The sequence below is a fragment of the Erinaceus europaeus genome, chromosome 1, assembly GCF_950295315.1.
Source record: "Erinaceus europaeus chromosome 1, mEriEur2.1, whole genome shotgun sequence".
NCBI classification, from domain to species: Eukaryota; Metazoa; Chordata; class Mammalia; order Eulipotyphla; family Erinaceidae; genus Erinaceus; species Erinaceus europaeus.
The window spans coordinates 156,723,113-156,741,568 of record NC_080162.1 but is presented as its reverse complement, the minus strand read 5'-3'; the positions used below and the strand labels follow the sequence as shown (position 1 = coordinate 156,741,568).

Below are 18,456 nucleotides of genomic sequence, written 5' to 3'. Positions count from 1 at the left end.
TTTTTCTTTCATCCTTTCTATTATACTTGCTAGGACAGAGAGAAATTGAGAGGGTAAGGGAGATATCAAGGGAAAGAGAAAGATAGATACCTGTAGACTTGTTTCACTACTCATGAAGCATCCCCCCTACCAGTGGAGAGCTGGGGAAAAAACCCAGGTCCTTGTCCATAGTGATATGTGTGCTTAACTGGATGAGCCTCTGCAGACATAGAATTATTAAACTAATTCTATTTTTTCCAATAGTACCATTGCTGGAGCTCAGTGTCTGCACAGCTCCATCATTCCTGGTGATCTTTTTTTTTTCATTGTCTTTGTTTTGGATAGAGGGTGAAAAGAATAAACACACACACACACACACACACACACACACACACACACACACACACACACACACCCCACACAGAGGGGAGAGAGACGGGGGATGGGAGACATAAGCAACACTGTTTAACCACTTGTGAAGCTTAACCCTTGCAGATGGATGCTGGGGGACTAGAACCAGTGTCCTAATGCACAGTAATATGTGCACCCTTCTGTGTATGTTACCACCCAATTCCAAGATAATTCTTGAGAGCTGGCAAAAGAGTTCACTCAGGAGGGTACCTCCTTCATCACACACACAATGCAAGTTTGAGCCTGGTTCCCTCTGCACTAGGAGAAGCTTCAGTGCTATGATGTCTTTCTCTTTCTCTCTGCTTCTCTCTCTCTCTTTAATTGTTGAATCTCTGCCTCTCTTTATCTGAAAGACTTGGCTTGAAGAAGTGAAGCCCCAGTGATGACATATATGAAATCTTGAATAAGATAAATAGCACTCAGTTCTCTTGTGTTGTAAGGATTCAGATTCCATTTATGTTATCAGACTGAAAACTAGATTAGCTTTTCTTTTATGACTTTCAGTGCCACTGTTCACTGTAGACTTGAAGTCTATCTAACTGACTATAGGCTGTTGGTCCTCAGATAAATTGCCAGTTTGTAGTCCTTTTCCTTATCGTTGTACCTGTTTTTTTCATATATATATATATCCTTTTTTTTGTCCCACTGCCTTCTGGGCATGAGACACATGTGTGAGAATTTAATCTTCCAGCCAAGGAAAGCCAGAAGAAATCATCAGAGAGGCTTAGTGTCACGGAGCAGGAAATGGAACTCTAAGCACAGAGACTTCAAAGTGAGTCAGCAAACAGGCTGCCAGTCTTGTCCCATCCTAATCACATTGCGTCCATCCTGTTTTTGTGTTTTCTGCTGCTGGTAGACTGATGGACTGACAGACTTTTCTGGGATCCATACTGGCCATGGTGCAGTGGGGAAGGGGGTATAGGGTGAGGCATGTATGGACCCTGCATGGGAATAGTTGTCTTCATTGCATGAGAATTGCCCAGTAAGCATGCCTGGAGGACTGCTCCCTTGGGGAAAACATGGGAACTTAAATTACTATGACAAGATAGCTGTAAGAAATTGCCCAAACCAAACACAGCCATTCATTTAATATATTCTCATAGTTAGCTGTCTGGAAGGATCACTATTTCCCCTATGCTGTTAGCCTTATCATTTTGAATAGGTAAGCAGTCTTAAAGAATTCCAGAATCTAGGATGAAGGGGAAGGGTTGACACAAATATGTTCCAATTTTCAGATGGGCTTGAGGATGATCAAGGAGATGGGTGACATTGAATTGCAGAAGTATGCTGAGAAGAGTTTGATCTACATGGTCTCTGGGGTTGTAGATTCTGTTCATCTAGAAGGCCAGCCATTGTATAGACAGGCTTTCTCTATCATGGAGCTAGTGATATTTTAGGTTAGGTGATTTTTTGCTGTGGGGCTGTCCTTTGAATTCCAAACTGGTGTGTCACAGTTTTTTGAGTCTCTACCTACTAGTTATAAATAGTATCTTGATTAGTTGTGACAACCAAAATGTCTCCAGGCATTGCCAAAGACCCCTAGTGTTGAGCAGATGGGAGGGTTGACAAAATTGCCCTACTCAAGAACAATGGTTTTCTTGCAGGAACCAGCAGATAGGAGAAGAGAAAACATGGAAACACACAACGAGGGTTTGTAAGATACTCAGTTGCCCAGAGACAGTCACATGACTCCACAAAGAGACCAAGAAGTGTGAGAAATCTTTGAAAACAAGCGCTGAAAAAAATCCTAAAAAATAGGAATGATCCTAAAAAATAGGAATAAGCATAAAATGACAGTAAAGCACAAAACATATGACTGTTTCAAGTCAGCAAGTGATAATTATTTCCCATAGTTTTGAATTTTTTTAACTAAACTGTAGCTGAACTTTGACTAGTGTAATTTATATACATTGCATGCGTGTCCATATATAGATAAATATTTCCCCATGTCATTCTTCCTCACAGTGTAGAAACTTTCTTCTTGACTTAATAGGTGACTGCTTTTACACTGCATATTCATATGGTAGAGATAGAGTGAACTCTTTCCTATCTCTTTGCAGAAGGACACTCATCATATTGGATCAGAGCCCCACCCTTATGATCTAACCAAAGTTGCAGAAGCTAGTATGATACATGTTAAAAGTAAAGTCAGACAGTACATCCGTTGTAGTTGGAACATAAATGAAGGTAAGTTTAATCACTGTGAGAAAGCCTTCAGAGTCTTGGGGTCAGTGCTGGAGAAACTCCCACTTGGGCTTGAGAGCTCAGTCTCCTTGTATTTGAAAAGGCTGAGTGATTATCTGTATGACAAAAACCCTGGGGAAAAATATGTGGGCAATGGGAAAAGGATTATTCAAAATTGTGTCACATGCTATAAATAATATTTTTTCTTGAGGGGTGGTATGTGTGTCCTTTTTGTTTTTTGCCTCCAGGGTTATTGCTGGGGCTCGCTGCCTGCACTATGAGTCCTGCAGTCCTACTGCTCCTGGAGGCCATTTTTCCCCTTTTGTTGTTTATTGTTGTTGCTATTATTATTGTTATTGCTGTCATTGTTGTTGAGTAGGACAGAGAGAAATCGAGAGGAATGGGAAAAAAGAGAGAGGGGGTGATAAAGACAGACACCTGCAGACCTGCTTCACTGCTTGTGAAGCAACCCCTCCCTGCAGGTGGGGAGGTTGACTGGAACTGGGATTCTTACTACAGTCCTTGGGCTTCATGCCATGTGCTCTTTACCTGTTGTGTTACTGTACGGCCCTCGGTATATATGTCTTTTAAGAACAGTTCCAGCAGCTGGCCTGGGGAGGTGGTTAGAAGGTATAGAGTATGCTTTGCAGGGCCAGACATTAGCTCACCTGGTTAAGCGCACATATTACTGTATGCTAGGACCCAGGTTCAAGCCCCTTTGTCCCCATTTGCAGGGGCCAAGCTTCACAAGTGGTGAAGCAGAGCTGCAAGTGTCTCTGTGTTGCTTTCCCTCTCTGACTCCTCCTTCCCTCTCAGTTTTTTTCTGTGAGCTATCTTGCTGACCCTATGGGACCCTATGTCTTTCTATGGGAAAAGAAAAAAAAAGAGAGTGAAATAACTGCTTTTATTGAGTAAGTTAAGTCCCTGTGCCTCATCAACTTGGATGCTTTTGGTTTCTCACCAGTCTCCTCCTTCAACCATTAGTCCATGAGCACTGGCCATCAGTCAGTAGCCCTAGTACTAACAGCCTTAATTTTTTGACACCCTTTGCTTACATGGAGATTGCTCTCAGTTCAGAATGGGATCACTGTTGACAGGACTGTTTGTGCAAAAACACTGCTCAAAATGTCTTGAATTTGGAACTACTCAGACTCCCATTTAAGAATAGACCAGAACAATGGTGGGGCACTATAGGTTTCCTTTTATTTTTCTACTTTATTATTATTATTATTGGTGACTTAATATTGATTTACAAAATTACAAGATAACAGGGGTACTATTCAACACCATCTCTACCACCAGAGTTCTGTGTTCCCATTCCCTCTACTTTATTATTTTTATTAGTGATTTAATATTCATGTACAAGGGTATAAGATAATAGGAGTGTGGTTCCCCACTACCCCTATTACCAAGGTTCTGTACCCTCATATCCCAAGGACAGCCACCATAGTTCTCACGTGATCTTAGAGATCTTTTCCTAGTTTATTATTTTTATTAGTAATTTAATAGTGATGTACAAGAGTATACGATAATAGCAATGTAGCTCTCCACTATTCCTATAATTGTTTCCAGTTCAATCTATTTTGTCCTGAAAGGGTTACAGTATCACCCTTTGGCTGAGTAGTGTTTTGAGTGTGTGCCCCATTACTTCTTTATCCAGTCATCTGTCAATGGGCACTTAGGTTATTTGGTTATTGTGAATAATGCAGCTATTAAACAGAAGTGCATATATCTTGTCCCTTCAAATTAGGATACTATAGTTTCTGTAGGGGGGAGGGGAAACTACCCCTGTGAAAGCAAATGTATTTTAACATTAGTGTCTGAAGCAGAGAAGCTGATGTTGTTGTCATTATTTTTGTCACCAAGGTTATCATTGGGGCTCAGTGCCTGCACTACTTCTTTGCTTTTGGTAGCCACTTTCTTCTTTTCCTTCCTTCCTTCCTTCCTTCCTTCCTTCCTTCCTTCCTTCCTTCCTTCCTTCCTTCCCCTCTCTTTCTTTCTTTCTTTCTTTCTTTCTTTCTTTCTTTCTTTCTCTCTTCTCCTCTCTCTCTCTCTCTCTCTCTCTCTCTCATTGACACCAGGTTATTGCTGGAGCTTGGTGCTGGCACTACAAATCCACTGCTCCTGGTGACCGTTTTTATCCTTTTTCTTTTTCTAACATATATTTTTTATTATATAGGACAGAGAGAAATTGAGAGAAGATAGGGAGATAGATAGATAGATAGATGATAGATAGATAGATAGATAGATAGATAGATAGATAGACCTGCTTTACCACTCATGAAACAGACCCCCTTCACATGGGGATCAGGGGCTCAAACCTGAATCCTTGTGCTTGGTAATATGTACACTTAACTGCATGTGCCACTACCTGGCCCCCTTTTTTCTTCAACTTATTTGATAGAAGGTGAGAGACAGAAAGAAAGATAGATAGATAGACAGACAGACAGACAGACAGACAGACAGACAGATAGATAGACAGACAGAAGGGGAGATATACCTGTGTCACTGTTCCTCCATTCATAAAGCTCTTCTCTCCGCTCCCACCCACAGATGGGGACTGGTGGCTCAAACTTGGATATTTGCACATGGTATCATGTATGCTCTATTGGGTGATCCACCATCTGTCTCCAGTGTTTACCTTTGCTCAACAACAACAATAACTACAACATTAGATTTCCTCTCCCTGTCCACCCTGGCCCCCACCTATGTTGACCTTAGACCAACACTCAACAGTCAGGGGAGTTCTAGGCAAAACTCAGGCAGTCAAAAAGCTTCTACCTTTGAGCAGAGTATGCTCCAGCACTCTGGGAGGCCTCCTGGAGTGGTTCACTAGCACTCAGACTTTTAAGCACATTGGGCTATTTTGTTTGCACTTGAGCTGGAGGAAAAGACCCAAGTGAAATAATATCATCCCCATTCAGGTTAGCATTGGCCAGAATTCTTTTTTTATTTTTAGAATGTGAATTCCTTTACTTCTCTTGTTTCCTGTGATGGCTGAGTTCTTTTGTATAAGCTGCCCAGTCCCCCAAAAGCTACTGAAAAATGATCTGAAATAGAGCACCCCCTCAAATAAACTTACAAGTAACTTTGGGGGCATGGATACTTACCTTATTTCATTTTTAGTTTCATTGTATCCTTTTTTAAGTTGCTGTGGTTTTGTGAAAAAAATTGATGCTGACTGAAGACCTTGGTTTGTAATAATGCACATGACCCATCTTGCTAAAATCTCACAAGGAAACTCATGGACTAAGTAGTGTTCAGTGTCCCCATTCAATGGATAAAGAAACTAAGGCTAAAGGACTTAGAATAAATCGTCCAAGATGACATTTATGGCAAGCACATCTCAGACAAGTAACTGGACTTCCTCCTTATCCTCTGATCTTGACACTGAATATTCTGGGAGGCCAACCCAAAGAGGAAGAAGTTTAAGGACACTAAACTTCTTTGTTTCTCATGAAACAAAGCAATTACTTCCAAAGTCAGTTCTTACTACACCATTTTCAAACACATATATTTGTGATATACTTAATTCGTATTTTTGTTCCTAGATAGTCCTATCTGTTTAGCAAGTGTTACTTTGTTTAAAATTACTTAAGCTTTTATTTTAATGAGAAAGAGGCATGAAGAAAGATATTCAGAGAAAGATCAGACTATTCAGCTCTGAGGCTGTAGAGAATTGGACATGGGCCCTTGGAACCTCAAGCATGAAATGTTTTTTGAACAACCACTGAGTTTTCCTTTCATATCTACTTGTGATCATGGTGAAGAAAGTATATTTTTAGCTCACAAAAGAAACTCAAACCTTGTATTGTTGTTTCTGAAATCACAGATATGCACTTTTTATAACTATTATTATTAGTGATTTGATTTAATAGTGGTTTACAGAATTGTAAGACTTAAGGAGTTTAATTTCATACTCATACACATGTATCTCCAATACAGTCATACTGGAGTTAGGAATTCACCTCATCAATATGATAGGGATAGAAATAAACATTACTACAGCCAACATCATACTCAATGGACAGAAGCTGAAAGCATTCCCCCTCAGATCGGGGACTAGACAGGGCTGTCCACTGTCACCGTTACTCTTCAAGATAGTATTGGAAGTTCTTGCCATAGCAATCAGGCAAGAGAAAGAAATCAAAGGGATACAGATTGGAAGGGAAGAAGTCAAGCTCTCACTATTTGAAGATGATAAGATAGTATACATAGAAAGACCTAAGGAATCCAGTAGAAAATTACTGGAAGTTATTAGGCAATATAGCAAGGTATCAGGGTACAAAATCAATGTACAAAAATCAGTGGCATTTCTTTATGCAAACACTAAATCTGAAGAAGAAGACATCCAGAAATCACTCCTATTTACTGTTTCAGCAAAATCAATCAAATACCTAGGAATAAAGTTGACCAAAGAAGTGAAAGACTTGTATGCTGAAAACTATGAGTCGCTACTCAAGGAGATAGAAACTGATACCAAGAAATGGAAAGATATCCCATGCTCATGGATTGGAAGAATAAATATCATCAAAATGGATATTCTCCCCAGAGCCATATACAAATTTAATGCAATACCCATCAAAGTTCCACCAAGCTTCTTTAAGAGAATAAAACAAACACTACAATCATTTATCTGGAACCTGAAAACACCTAGAATTGCCAAAACCATCTTAAGGAAAAGAAACAGAAATGGAGGCATCACACTCCCAGACCTTAAACTATATTATAAAGCTATCATCATCCAAACAGCATGGTACTGGAACAAAAATAGGCACACAGACCAGTGGAACAGAATTGAAAGCCCAGAAGTAAATCCCAACACCTATGGGCATCTAATCTTTGATAAGGGGGCCCAAAGGATTAAATGGAAAAAGGAGGCTCTCTTCAATAAATGGTGCTGGGAAAACTGGGTTGAAACATGCAGAAGAATGAAATTGAACCACTTTATCTCACCAGAAACAAAAATCAACTCCAAATGGATCAAAGACCTAGATGTCAGACCAGAAACAATCAAATACTTAGAGGAAAACATTGGTAAAACACTTTCCCACCTACACCTCAAGGACATCTTTGATGAATCAAACCCAATTGCAAGGAAGACTAAAGCAGAAACAAACCAATGGGACTACATCAAATTGAAAAGCTTCTGCACATCCAAAGAAACTATTGAACAAACAGAGAGACCCCTCACAGAATGGGAGAAGATCTTCACATGCCAGACATCAGACAAGAAACTAATCACCAAAATATATAAAGAGCTCAGCAAACTTAGCCGCAAAAAAGCAAATGACCCCATCCAAAAGTGGGCAGAGGAAATGAACAAAACATTCACCACAGAGGAGATCCAAAAGGCTAACAAACATATGAAAAACTGCTCTAGGTCACTGATTGTCAGAGAAATGCAAATTAAGACAACACTAAGATACCACCTCACTCCTGTAAGAATGGCATACATCAAAAAGGACAGCAGCAACAAATGCTGGAGAGGATGTGGGGACAGAGGAACCCTTTTACATTGCTGGTGGGAATGTAAATTGGTACAGCCTCTGTGGAGAGCAGTCTGGAAAACTCTCAGAAGGCTAGACATGGAACTTCCATATGATCCAGTAATTCCTCTCCTGGGGTTATACCCCAAGGACTCCATAACACCCAACCAAAAAGAGGTGTGTACTCCTATGTTCATAGCAGCACAATTCATAATAGCTAAAACCTGGAAGCAACCCAGGTGCCCAACAACAGATGAGTAGCTGAGAAAGCTGTGGTATATATACACAATGGAATACTATGCAGCTATCAAGAACAATGAACCCACCTTCTCTGACCCATCTTGGACAGAGCTTGAAGGAATTATGTTAAGTGAACTAAGTCAGAAAGATAAAGATGAGTATGGGATGATCCCACTCATCAACAGAAGCTGACTAAGAAGATCTGAAAGGGAAACTAAAAGCAGGACCTGATCAAATTGTAAGTAGGGCGCCAAAGTAAAAACCCAGTGGTGAGGGGTAGACATGTAGCTTCCTGGGCCAGTGGGGGGTGGGAGTGGGCGGGAGGGATGGGTCACAGTCCTTTGGTGGTGGGAATGGTGTTTATGTACACTCCTAGCAAAATGTAGACATATAAATCAGTAGTTAATTAACATGAGAGGGGGGAAATCAATTGTATGTCTCAACGTTTCTCAAAAGACAAACTGAACCTTTTTAATATATAGGCTACGTATTTGATATGCGGACTCTCTCAAAAGCCTAGACCAAGTAGATTACAAGCATCCAATAGCACAGCTATATACAAGATACTGGATACTGTACAGCAAACCATAACAAAGGGACTTTTCAAAGTTAACCCAATTAACAAATAATGTGATGATAATATTAACTGTTGATTGTCTTTTTGAACCCTAAGACAGCAGGAACCTCACATCTCCACTATAGAGCCCCTACTTCCCCCAGTCCTGGAACCCTTGGATAGGGCCCACTTTCCCATATGCATCTCCCAATCCAAACCAAATAATATTGCATCTGCCGATCACAACCTAACCAACGCAACGATTGCCACCTCAACATGCTTCACCTCAGACTGTATCCAGAGACTTCACGTGTGGAATGACAACCCTTCAGCTTCATTACTCGGGTGAGACCTTTCCTTTTATAGTACACTCTAATTTCATCTCAGGTAGTTCACTTTCTAACAAAGTCCCATAACCTAGATATACACCAGTTTCTGTGAGAGAGAGCTTATGTGCACACGTATCCATAAACTACTGCAAAATATAGACCTGAAAGCAGAAGTACACTAGAGTTTGCAGTGAGTACCTCCCTAACACTTCCTCTCCACTATTCCAAGCTTGGGATCCACGATTGCTCAACAAATTGTTTGGCTTCATATGTTAACTCTCTTTTCAATCACCAGGTTCCAGATGCCACCAGGATGCTGGCCCGGCTTCCCTGGATTGAAGACTCCACCAATGTGTCCTGGAGCTCAGCTTCCCCAGAGACACACCCTACTAGGGAAAGAGAGAGGCAGACTGGGAATATGGACTGACCAGTCAACGCCCATGTTCAGCAGGGAAGCAATTACAGAAGCCAGACCTTCTACCTTCTGCAACCTTCAACGACCCTGGGTCCATGCTCCCAGAGGGCTAGAGAATGGGAAAGCTATCATGGGAGTGGGTGGGTTATGGGGATTGGGTGGTGGGAATTGTGTGGAGTTGTATCCCTCCTACCTTATGGTTTTGTTCATTAATCCTTTCTTAAATAAAAAATTAAAAAAAAGAAATAAACATTAAGCTCAAAGCAATATCCCATAGTCTATTAAGTCATATATATATATTTGGCTTTAATACATTTTCACTTGACACAACTTTAAATAGTAACCCTATATCAATCTATATACCAGTCATTAGGTAGACAAAGAGAAGATGTGACTACTAATCAGGAGTTCATGTACAGAGTGGTTCTAAATAAGACTACCAGAGCTCATCTCATGCGTGCTATCTTGAAGGTTTCCATTCCTTACATACCTAACCCTACTTCTTGGAGTGATGCTAATAATCTGTTTTGTCACTGAAATAGTCACTGGCGATTTTGAAAAAGCTTGTATAGGAGCTCTAGTTAGTATTATTCTATGATTTCTAACCATGGACCATGATGTAGATGTGAAAAGAGCCCTCAATTTAACACCAGAGACTCCGTGTTTTAGACTGAATTTACTTACTTATAGCTGCAGGTGATCCTGGGCAAGATATTTAATCTACCTTGTCTTCTGTTCCTTTATATGTTAAGTGAGAATAAACTGCTTGATGGGAGGGTCACCATAATAAAATAAGACACACAAGCATTTTGAAAATGACATATGCACACAGTAATTGTTTCCATATTATAGTTATGAATCAAGTATGGCTTTACTCCCAAAGAATCATCATCATGCTCTCCAGGTCAACCCTGGATAATAATGTTGGTGGAGTCAAACCACAGTTGGGTGGTGTTTCAGAATAGGAACAGGTTGTAGAAAGAACTAATTTCTATTTACTTGCATTCGCTTCCCATTGTCTTTATAGACCACTTGCAGTTGGGGTGCGTTATTAGTAAATATATGTTAATTTGGTAATATGTGTCAAAATCCTTTGAAGCCCAACTGAAATAACTTTTTGCTCAGATTCTTTTTCTTATTATATCTTTCATGTATGAGAAGCAAAACAAAACTGCAGGAAAGCTGCATGGGCTTTAGTAAAATCTTAGTAGTTCAGAAATACTTTTGTTCTTATGACCCAGAAATAGTGCAATTAATTAAGCATTGGACCCTCAATGTTCCATCCCCAACAGTGCATGTGCTAGAGTGATGTTCTTCCCCTCCGCTTCCTCCTCCTCCTCTTCCTCCTCACTCACTCACTCATAAATAAATAATTTAAAAAAGGAAGTGGTTAATGGCTCTGGAATATTTTGAACTGTTTAGAAGATATTAGCACAATAAATTAAGTTTCCATCTAGGAGACAGATCTACTAGCTCAGTTTTCATATAAACTTATTTCTACAAGAGTTAATAACTTCTATTTCTCCTGGAAAGCAGAACTTCTACAGTCAAGGAAATATGACTGAGACTGTCACACTGTGAAAAAATTTTATCAGTATACATGAAACTCCAGTGTTCAGGGGGTTTTAGAAATAAAGGTTAAATCAGCACATATATGCTTGTGCCCGGAAAGTGGAACATGTTGGCCTGGAAGTATTTGATCTTCTAGAAGCAAGAGTTGTCGATCTTGTCACATTAAAGCATCTTTAAAATTCTCTGTAGTGAGCTGGGAAGTGGAAAGAAAAATGCCAGTCTCCACTGTAGGGTTATTTGTTTTTTTTGTTAATAAGCAATACAAAGAATATTTAAGACAGAAATCTAAAAATACCATTGTTTCTTTTTTCAAGAAGTTATAAGAACATAGTTTACCAAATAGAACAGGTACCTTACCGTGTGCAAGGTTCTGGGTTCAGATTTTGGTACCACATGGGAGTAGCCAGGATGGAGCATGGTGGAGCAGTACTGAAGTGTCTGTCTCTCCTCTATCTCTGTCTTGCTCTTCTTCTTCCTTCTCTTCCAGTCCCCTTAAACAAAGAGGGTGAGCCTATGGGCCCAGGAGTTCACTCAGTAGTGGTGTGCATGCAAGAGGTACTGAGTTCATTTTCCTGAAAAAATATATTTTAAAAGAAGTTGTAAGAACTGACTTCCTTGCCTGGCCTTGTGGCATCCACCTCTTCTTTAAATTCCCAGCCTTCACTGCTCTGTAGGTGTTCTTCTGCCAGAGTCCATGGCATCCCAGTCATGGCACCAGTCATAGCACAGGGAATCCTGTGTGGGTCAGAGTCCTGCAGTATCTTGTTTGACTTGACCAGCAGCCAGGCACAGGCACTGAAACTTGCAGGTCCATCTTCTCTGTGGTCCAGAAGACCATCAGATCAACTAGACTTGAAGAGAATAAAGGTGGTCTTATCTAATGGCTCTCCCTCTGCTTGCAGGCATATGCTGGGATTGATTGTGGTTCTGTACAGTGCTCATGAGCAGACACTAGGGAAATTTTCTATGGAGTTGGCTATTTTTCCTGGTGAACAAATCCAGAGGTGTAAACTCCCAGTGTGTACACTGAGCACTGTGTGAAGGAGTCCACTCCCAGTGTTTTGATACCTGCGGTTCCCCCTGGAGCCTTGTTAGGCTTCTCTTAGAACAACACACCCAGATGAGCCAGTTTGCTTCTGGTAACAGGACCAGCTGCCTCCAGTCACAGGGAAAGTGCCCTCCTCTCACTGCCTCATATTCTGTGATAGGAGCTATCTACGAGGGCTGGAATGGATTTCACATTGTGGGGAATGCTGCCTTCCAGGGCAGAAGAGTGAGGAAGAAAGCAGGATTGGCCCTATACCCAACTTTCCTCCAGTGCCTCCCAAGAGGGAACTGGAAGACTGGAGGAAGGGAAGGGATGGAGGAGGGTGGGTAGAGGCTAGTAGGGGGTGGGGCTTGCGTCAGTGTGCTCCTGCTAGATTGATATTTTAGTGCTGGCTTCCAGATTCCCTGCTCCTGCCTTTGCCCTCCGGCCGGCCTAGATCCCTGTGCTCAGGTGCAACTGAGAGAGCCACCTCTGGGTACTGCCAACAAGTCAACTGGGCCCTCCTCCTTTGTTTTAAGGGTTAGGGTTAAATGACTTACTTCAAGGTCTTCCTGCCAGTCTGTCTGCTCCCCAGTGCAGCCTTCACCCTGGCTCCCCCAGGATTCTACAATGCATTGCAGACAGTTGATTGAAAGGCAGTTCTGGTGCTGAGGCCTCTCCCTCCAGAGTGGAGCTGTTCCCTGCTTGGCGCCACTCTGCTCTCCAAGGGCTTCTCCTGGGAGGAGTGGGGTGCAGATGCTGCCAACACTGGGAAGGCTTCCGGCCTCTCCATTCCCACCAGCCTCTCCTCCCTGCACGCATCTGTTTTCATTTTCCTGGTGTTTAAACTCTATTCTCTCTCCCTCACTACCCCACACCACCCCATCTCTGTGTCCTCCCACCATTCCCAAGAAACACAGAAAGAAGATGGATTTCAGCTGGGCCTTGAAAGAGGGCAAAGGGCACTGAGCCAATGGGGACATCAGAGAATGTAATGCTCAAATTGTCTCCTGGGCTGACGCCAGTTGGAAATAAAAAAATGTGAAAAGTTTCAATCAAGTATGCTGCTCAATGTTGCATTATCCTCTTTCCCTATTGACCAGTGATGTGCAAGAGTTAGACTCAGGAACTCAAGGAACTCAGTGGTCTCAGTGGTCTCTCAGGTGTGCTGTGCTTTCATGTTCACTTTAAGCTGATGAGCTATGGGCACATGTATGAAACAACTCAGGTCTTTCTCGAGTGTCCTGAGCACTGGGATTGTTGCTTAAAGGGGGGTTGGTTGGCTCCCTAAGAGAGAGGATAGAGGGTCTGGGGAGGTGAAAGAAAGTGAGCTTCTCACACCTGGCTTCAGTCACTTGTCAGAGTTTAGAAAGAAGTCAGAGAAAAAGACACCAATAAGTAACAGAATGGATTTATTTGGTGTGTGTGTGTATGTGTGTGTGTGTGTGTGTGTGTGTGTGTGTGTGAGAGAGAGAGAGAGAGAGAGAAAGAGAGAGAGAGAAGCAGAGCGGTACATTTGGAGGAATTCTGGCAGACCGTATGTTGACCATCGTGGTGTCTAGATTATATAGGCTCTGTCTAAGAATAGGTGAGATTTTCTCTGGAATGTGGACTAATTATTACTCATTGTAAGTAGGTAGAATAGGAGGGGATTTCCTAGAAAAGGTGGGGTTCTCAGGGGCCAGGCAGTAGCACAGTGGGTTAACAGCACATGGCACCAAGCGCAAAGATCGGCCTAAGGATCCCAGTTTGAGCCCCCACCTCTCCACCTGAAGGGGGTCACTTCACAAGCAGTGAAGCAGTTCTGCAGGTGTCTTTCTCTCTCTCCCCTCCCTGTCTTCCCCTCCTCTCTCTTGATTTCTCTCTGTTCTGTCCAACAACAACAATAACAATAACAATTATAACAAGGACCACAACAAGGGCAACAAAGTGAGAAAAATAGCCTCCAGGAGCAGTGGATTCATAGTGCTGGCACTGAGCCCCAGTGATAACCCTGAAGGCAAAAAGAAAAAGAAAAAAATAGAAAGAAAAAGAAGAAAAAAGAAAAGATAGGGTTCTCTAAGACTTTGGGGGTCATCTTTTTTAAATTAATTAATTTATTGGGTAGAGACAGAAATCTAGAGGGAAGGGGGAAGATAGAGAGGGACAGAGACAGAGAGATACCTGTAGCACCACTTTACCCATCCTGAAGTGTTCCCCCAACAGGTGGGGACCAGGGCTCAAACCTAAGTCCTTACATACTGTAATGTATGTGCTTAACCAAGTGCACCAACACCCAGCGCTTGGTCCTCCTCTTTTCTGACCATATTTGTCTCTTTCCAAACTGTCATAGTACCAGGTACATAATAGGACCTCTCCTGATTTGTATGCTGAACTTCTTATGATTACAGTGTAATCAGGCTCATGGTTGTGGAGTGGAATTCAATTCACCATTTTGATTCCAGTTCTCTGCTATTTTGTAGAGAAGCAATCAGTCTTGTGTCAGCAGGTTCTTCCAGGTTCTTCTGGTTTTACATTGGTAAATCAGTGGATATGGGGACTGCCTAGTCAGTGATAGAGTCTTACAGTTTCAGGACAGTGGAATTTTTATTACAGTGCATTCTCTAGCTACATCTAAAGATATTAACACTATGGTGAGACAGAGCCTCTTAGAGCAGGTGACAGAGGGTAAAACATCCCCCCACCCCCATATCATATCATGGACATTTATCCTTCCCACTCCAAGAGAGGCCTCTATAGAGGAAAAGACATCTTGTTGCAGGAGGTTAGGACTGAAGTCTTTCTCCCCCATTGTGTCTGGTTTGCCACAGTGTGCTTCAGGAAGAATTGTGGAGGTCATAGTCAGGCGTTATAGACTTTATTTAGGAAAATGAAAACATGCCTATAGACACATGGGTCACTTGGGTAAAATCACAATAATCTGATAAAGCTTGCCTGCTTTTGTTCTAACCTATCTGCCTGGGTTGAACTTTTCATGGGTCTGTTTAAATGACTTATCTATTGGTTTTGTCCTCCAGGTGAGTCTTGCTACCTTGTTTTTTTCCTTTATAAAAGCCATACCTGAATTGCTCCTCAGGTGTTCTCCAAATTCTCTTCTTTTTCAGTGATGGAGTTCAAAACAAGAGTCCTGGGTCCTGTGGCTTTAATATTCCCCTAATACTCTCTTCTGACCATCCTTCAGAGTTAAATTTCCTAAACAAGTCTTTTTGGTGACTTAAACAACTTCAGAGTCACTCAGCAGGAGAACTTGTGATTACTCCTTGCCCTGTACTTGGGATTACTTTCCACTGCATTGTGGAAAGGGAGAGAAATACACTTTACTGAAATTTCTTGCAACCAAAAAGATGAGGTTCTGTGTCTTGGTAGTCAGTTTCTTCCTGGAGTTTCCCTGTGGGCAATGTTTTTGAAATAGTACTATAAAAAAGGCCCCACTTACTATTGGGACCAATGTCATATTTCCCTTGGAATACAAGGAGTTTTCATTATGTAAGATTTTAGTTTGTGGTACACCTGGTAGAACTATGTATTACAATACTCAAGGACTCGAATTCAAGCCTCTGGGTCCCACCTGCAGTGGGGAAGCTTCCGGAGCAGTGAACCAGTGCTGCAGGTGTCTCTCTGTCTCTCTTATTCTGTATAAACCCTTCCTTTTTGATTATTCTCTGTCTCTGTCCAAAATATATTTTTGTAAATCTTAAATAAAAGATTTTAGCTGATGATGCAACTTCTAAATTGCCTAGTGAAAATTACCTAATATAATTTTTCCATAATGCAAACCCCAAATCACAAAATTCCAATTTGTGTTCACGTGTGTTTACAAATAAATTCTAATTATTATTGTTCTAAAATATTTTATTAATTTACTTATTGAATAGAGAAAGGCAGAAATTAAGAAGAAAGAGGATCTAGAGAGGGAGAGAAAGGGGCTGGGTGGTGGCACATCTAGTTGAGTGCACATGTTATAGTATACAAGGACCCAGGTTTGAGCCCCCAGTCCCCACCTGCAGAGAGAAAATTGTGCGAGTTGTGAAGCAATGTTGCATGTGTCTCTCTGTCTCTCTCTCTTTGTCACCACCTACATTCTTAATTTCTGGATGTCTTTAAAAAAATAAGTATAGATAATTAAAAAAATAAATCTTTCTCATTAAAAAAAAGAAAGAGGATGAGAGGCAAAAAACTAATGATATGTCTAGAACTTCTGACACAGACTGAGTCTTTTTAATACATGGGCTGTCTTTGATATGTTCTCTCCCAAAAGCCTAGACCAGGGAGAACAGAAGCAACCGACAGCACAGCTATATACAAGATGCTGGGTACTATACCCAAACCCTATCAAAAGCACTTTCCAAAGTTAACCCTGTCATCAAATAATGCGATGATAACAATAACTATCCATTGTCTTCTTGAACCCTAAGACAACAGAAACCTCACATTTCCACTATAGAGCCTATATTTCCCCCAGTCCTGGAACCTAAGGGTGGGGCCCACTTTTCTGCATGCTGCTCTCAATTCAAATCAAATAATATTGCATCCGCGGATTGCAACCTAATCAACACAACGAGTGCCACCCCAGCATGCTTCACTTCAGACTGTGACCAGAGACTTCAGGTGTGGAATGACAACCCTTCAGCTTCATCACTCGGGTGAGACCTTTCCTTTCATAGTATTGTCTAATTCCATTCCAGGTGTTCCACTCCCTAATAAGTTCCCCATACCTATATATAGTACAGGTCCCCTGAGATAAAGCATAGGTTCACCCGTGCCCATAAACTAGGGGAAACCTGAAAGCAGAAGTACACAAGAGCCTGCAGGGAATACCCCCAACACTTCATCTGCACTATTCCAGTCTTTAGGTCCATGATTGTTCAACAATTTGTTTGGCTTTGTATGTTAACTCTCTTTTCAACCACCAGGTTCCGGATGTCAGCAAGATGCTGACCAGACTTCCCTGGACAGACGACCCCATCAATGTGTACTAGAGCTCCACTTCCTCAGAGCCCCACCCTAGTAGGGAAAGAGAGAGACAGACTGGGAGTATGGATTGACCAGTCAACGCCCATGTTCAGCGGGGAAGCAATTACAGAAGCCAGACCTTCCACCCTCTGCAACCCACAACGACCCTGGATCCATACTCCTAGAGAGATAGGGAATGGGAAGGCTATAAGGGGAGGGGATGGGATGTGGAGATTGGGTTACGGGAATTATGCGGAATTGTACCCCTCTTATTCTATGGTTTTGTTAATGTCTCCTTTCTTAAATAAAAAAAAGAGGGAGAAAGGAAGACACTTATAGCACTGCTCAACAGATTCATGAAACATCATGACTGAAGGTGGGAACCAGTGGTTTGAACCTGGCTTCTTGTATATTATAGTATATGTGTTCAACCAGGTGTACTACACCAAGCCCTAAATACAAATTATTATTTTTTAACATTTAATACATTTTTATATACTACTAGATAGTACGCACAACATATACACTATAGAAACTCTTGATAAAAATATACAGTTAATTGTTTTAGAGGTTTAAAAAAATGAATTCTCAAATCAATTTTGATTCATTAGATATCAGAATCTGGGACCGGCAAAATAGCTCACTTGGATAATGTGCTGCTTCAGTGCTGTGATCATTCACTCTTCTATCTATCTATCTATCTATCTATCTATCTATCTATCTATCTCCCTCTATGCCTGAATCCAGGGTTATTTCTGGGACTCAGTGCCAGCAGTACAAATCCACTGCTCCTAGAGGCCATTTCTCCTTTTTTTTTTTTTTTTATTAGATAGGACAGAGAGAAAGTAAGAGAGGAGGGAAAGATAGAGAGGGGGAGAGAAAGATTGACACCTGCAGACCTGCTTCACAACTTGCTTGTGAGGTGACTGACCCCCTGCAGGCGGGGAACTGGGGGCTCCAACTGGGATCCTTGTGCTTTGTATTATGTATGCTTAACCCCGTGTGCTACTGCCTGGTCTCTCTCTCTCTCTCTCTCTCTCTCTCTCTCTCTTCTCAGGTATTAGAGGAATGGTCAGTGGCTCACCTTGCAGAGCAGGCACTGTACCATGCTCAAGGATCCAGGTTCAAGTTCCCAGCCCCACTTGCAGGAGGGAAATTTCTTGAGCAATGAAGCAGTGCTACAGATGCCTTTCTGTTTCTCTCCTTTTCCATTACCCTTCCTTCTCAACTTCTCTCTCTTTCCATAAAAATAAATAAAAATAATAATAAAACAGATCACAATCTGGGAGTACCTATCATGG

The 18,456-nt window shown here is 41.6% G+C and overlaps 2 long non-coding RNA genes across 2 annotated transcripts in view; both read left to right on the top strand.

Annotated features, from left to right (window-relative positions):
- Positions 1-18,456, top strand: part of LOC132540493 (uncharacterized) — a 1,042,170-nt gene that overhangs the window by 586,179 nt on the left and 437,535 nt on the right. The window lies entirely within an intron of this gene.
- LOC132540492 (uncharacterized) overlaps positions 1-18,456 on the top strand; it is a 313,599-nt gene that overhangs the window by 278,256 nt on the left and 16,887 nt on the right. The gene's annotated exons all lie outside the window — the stretch shown is intronic.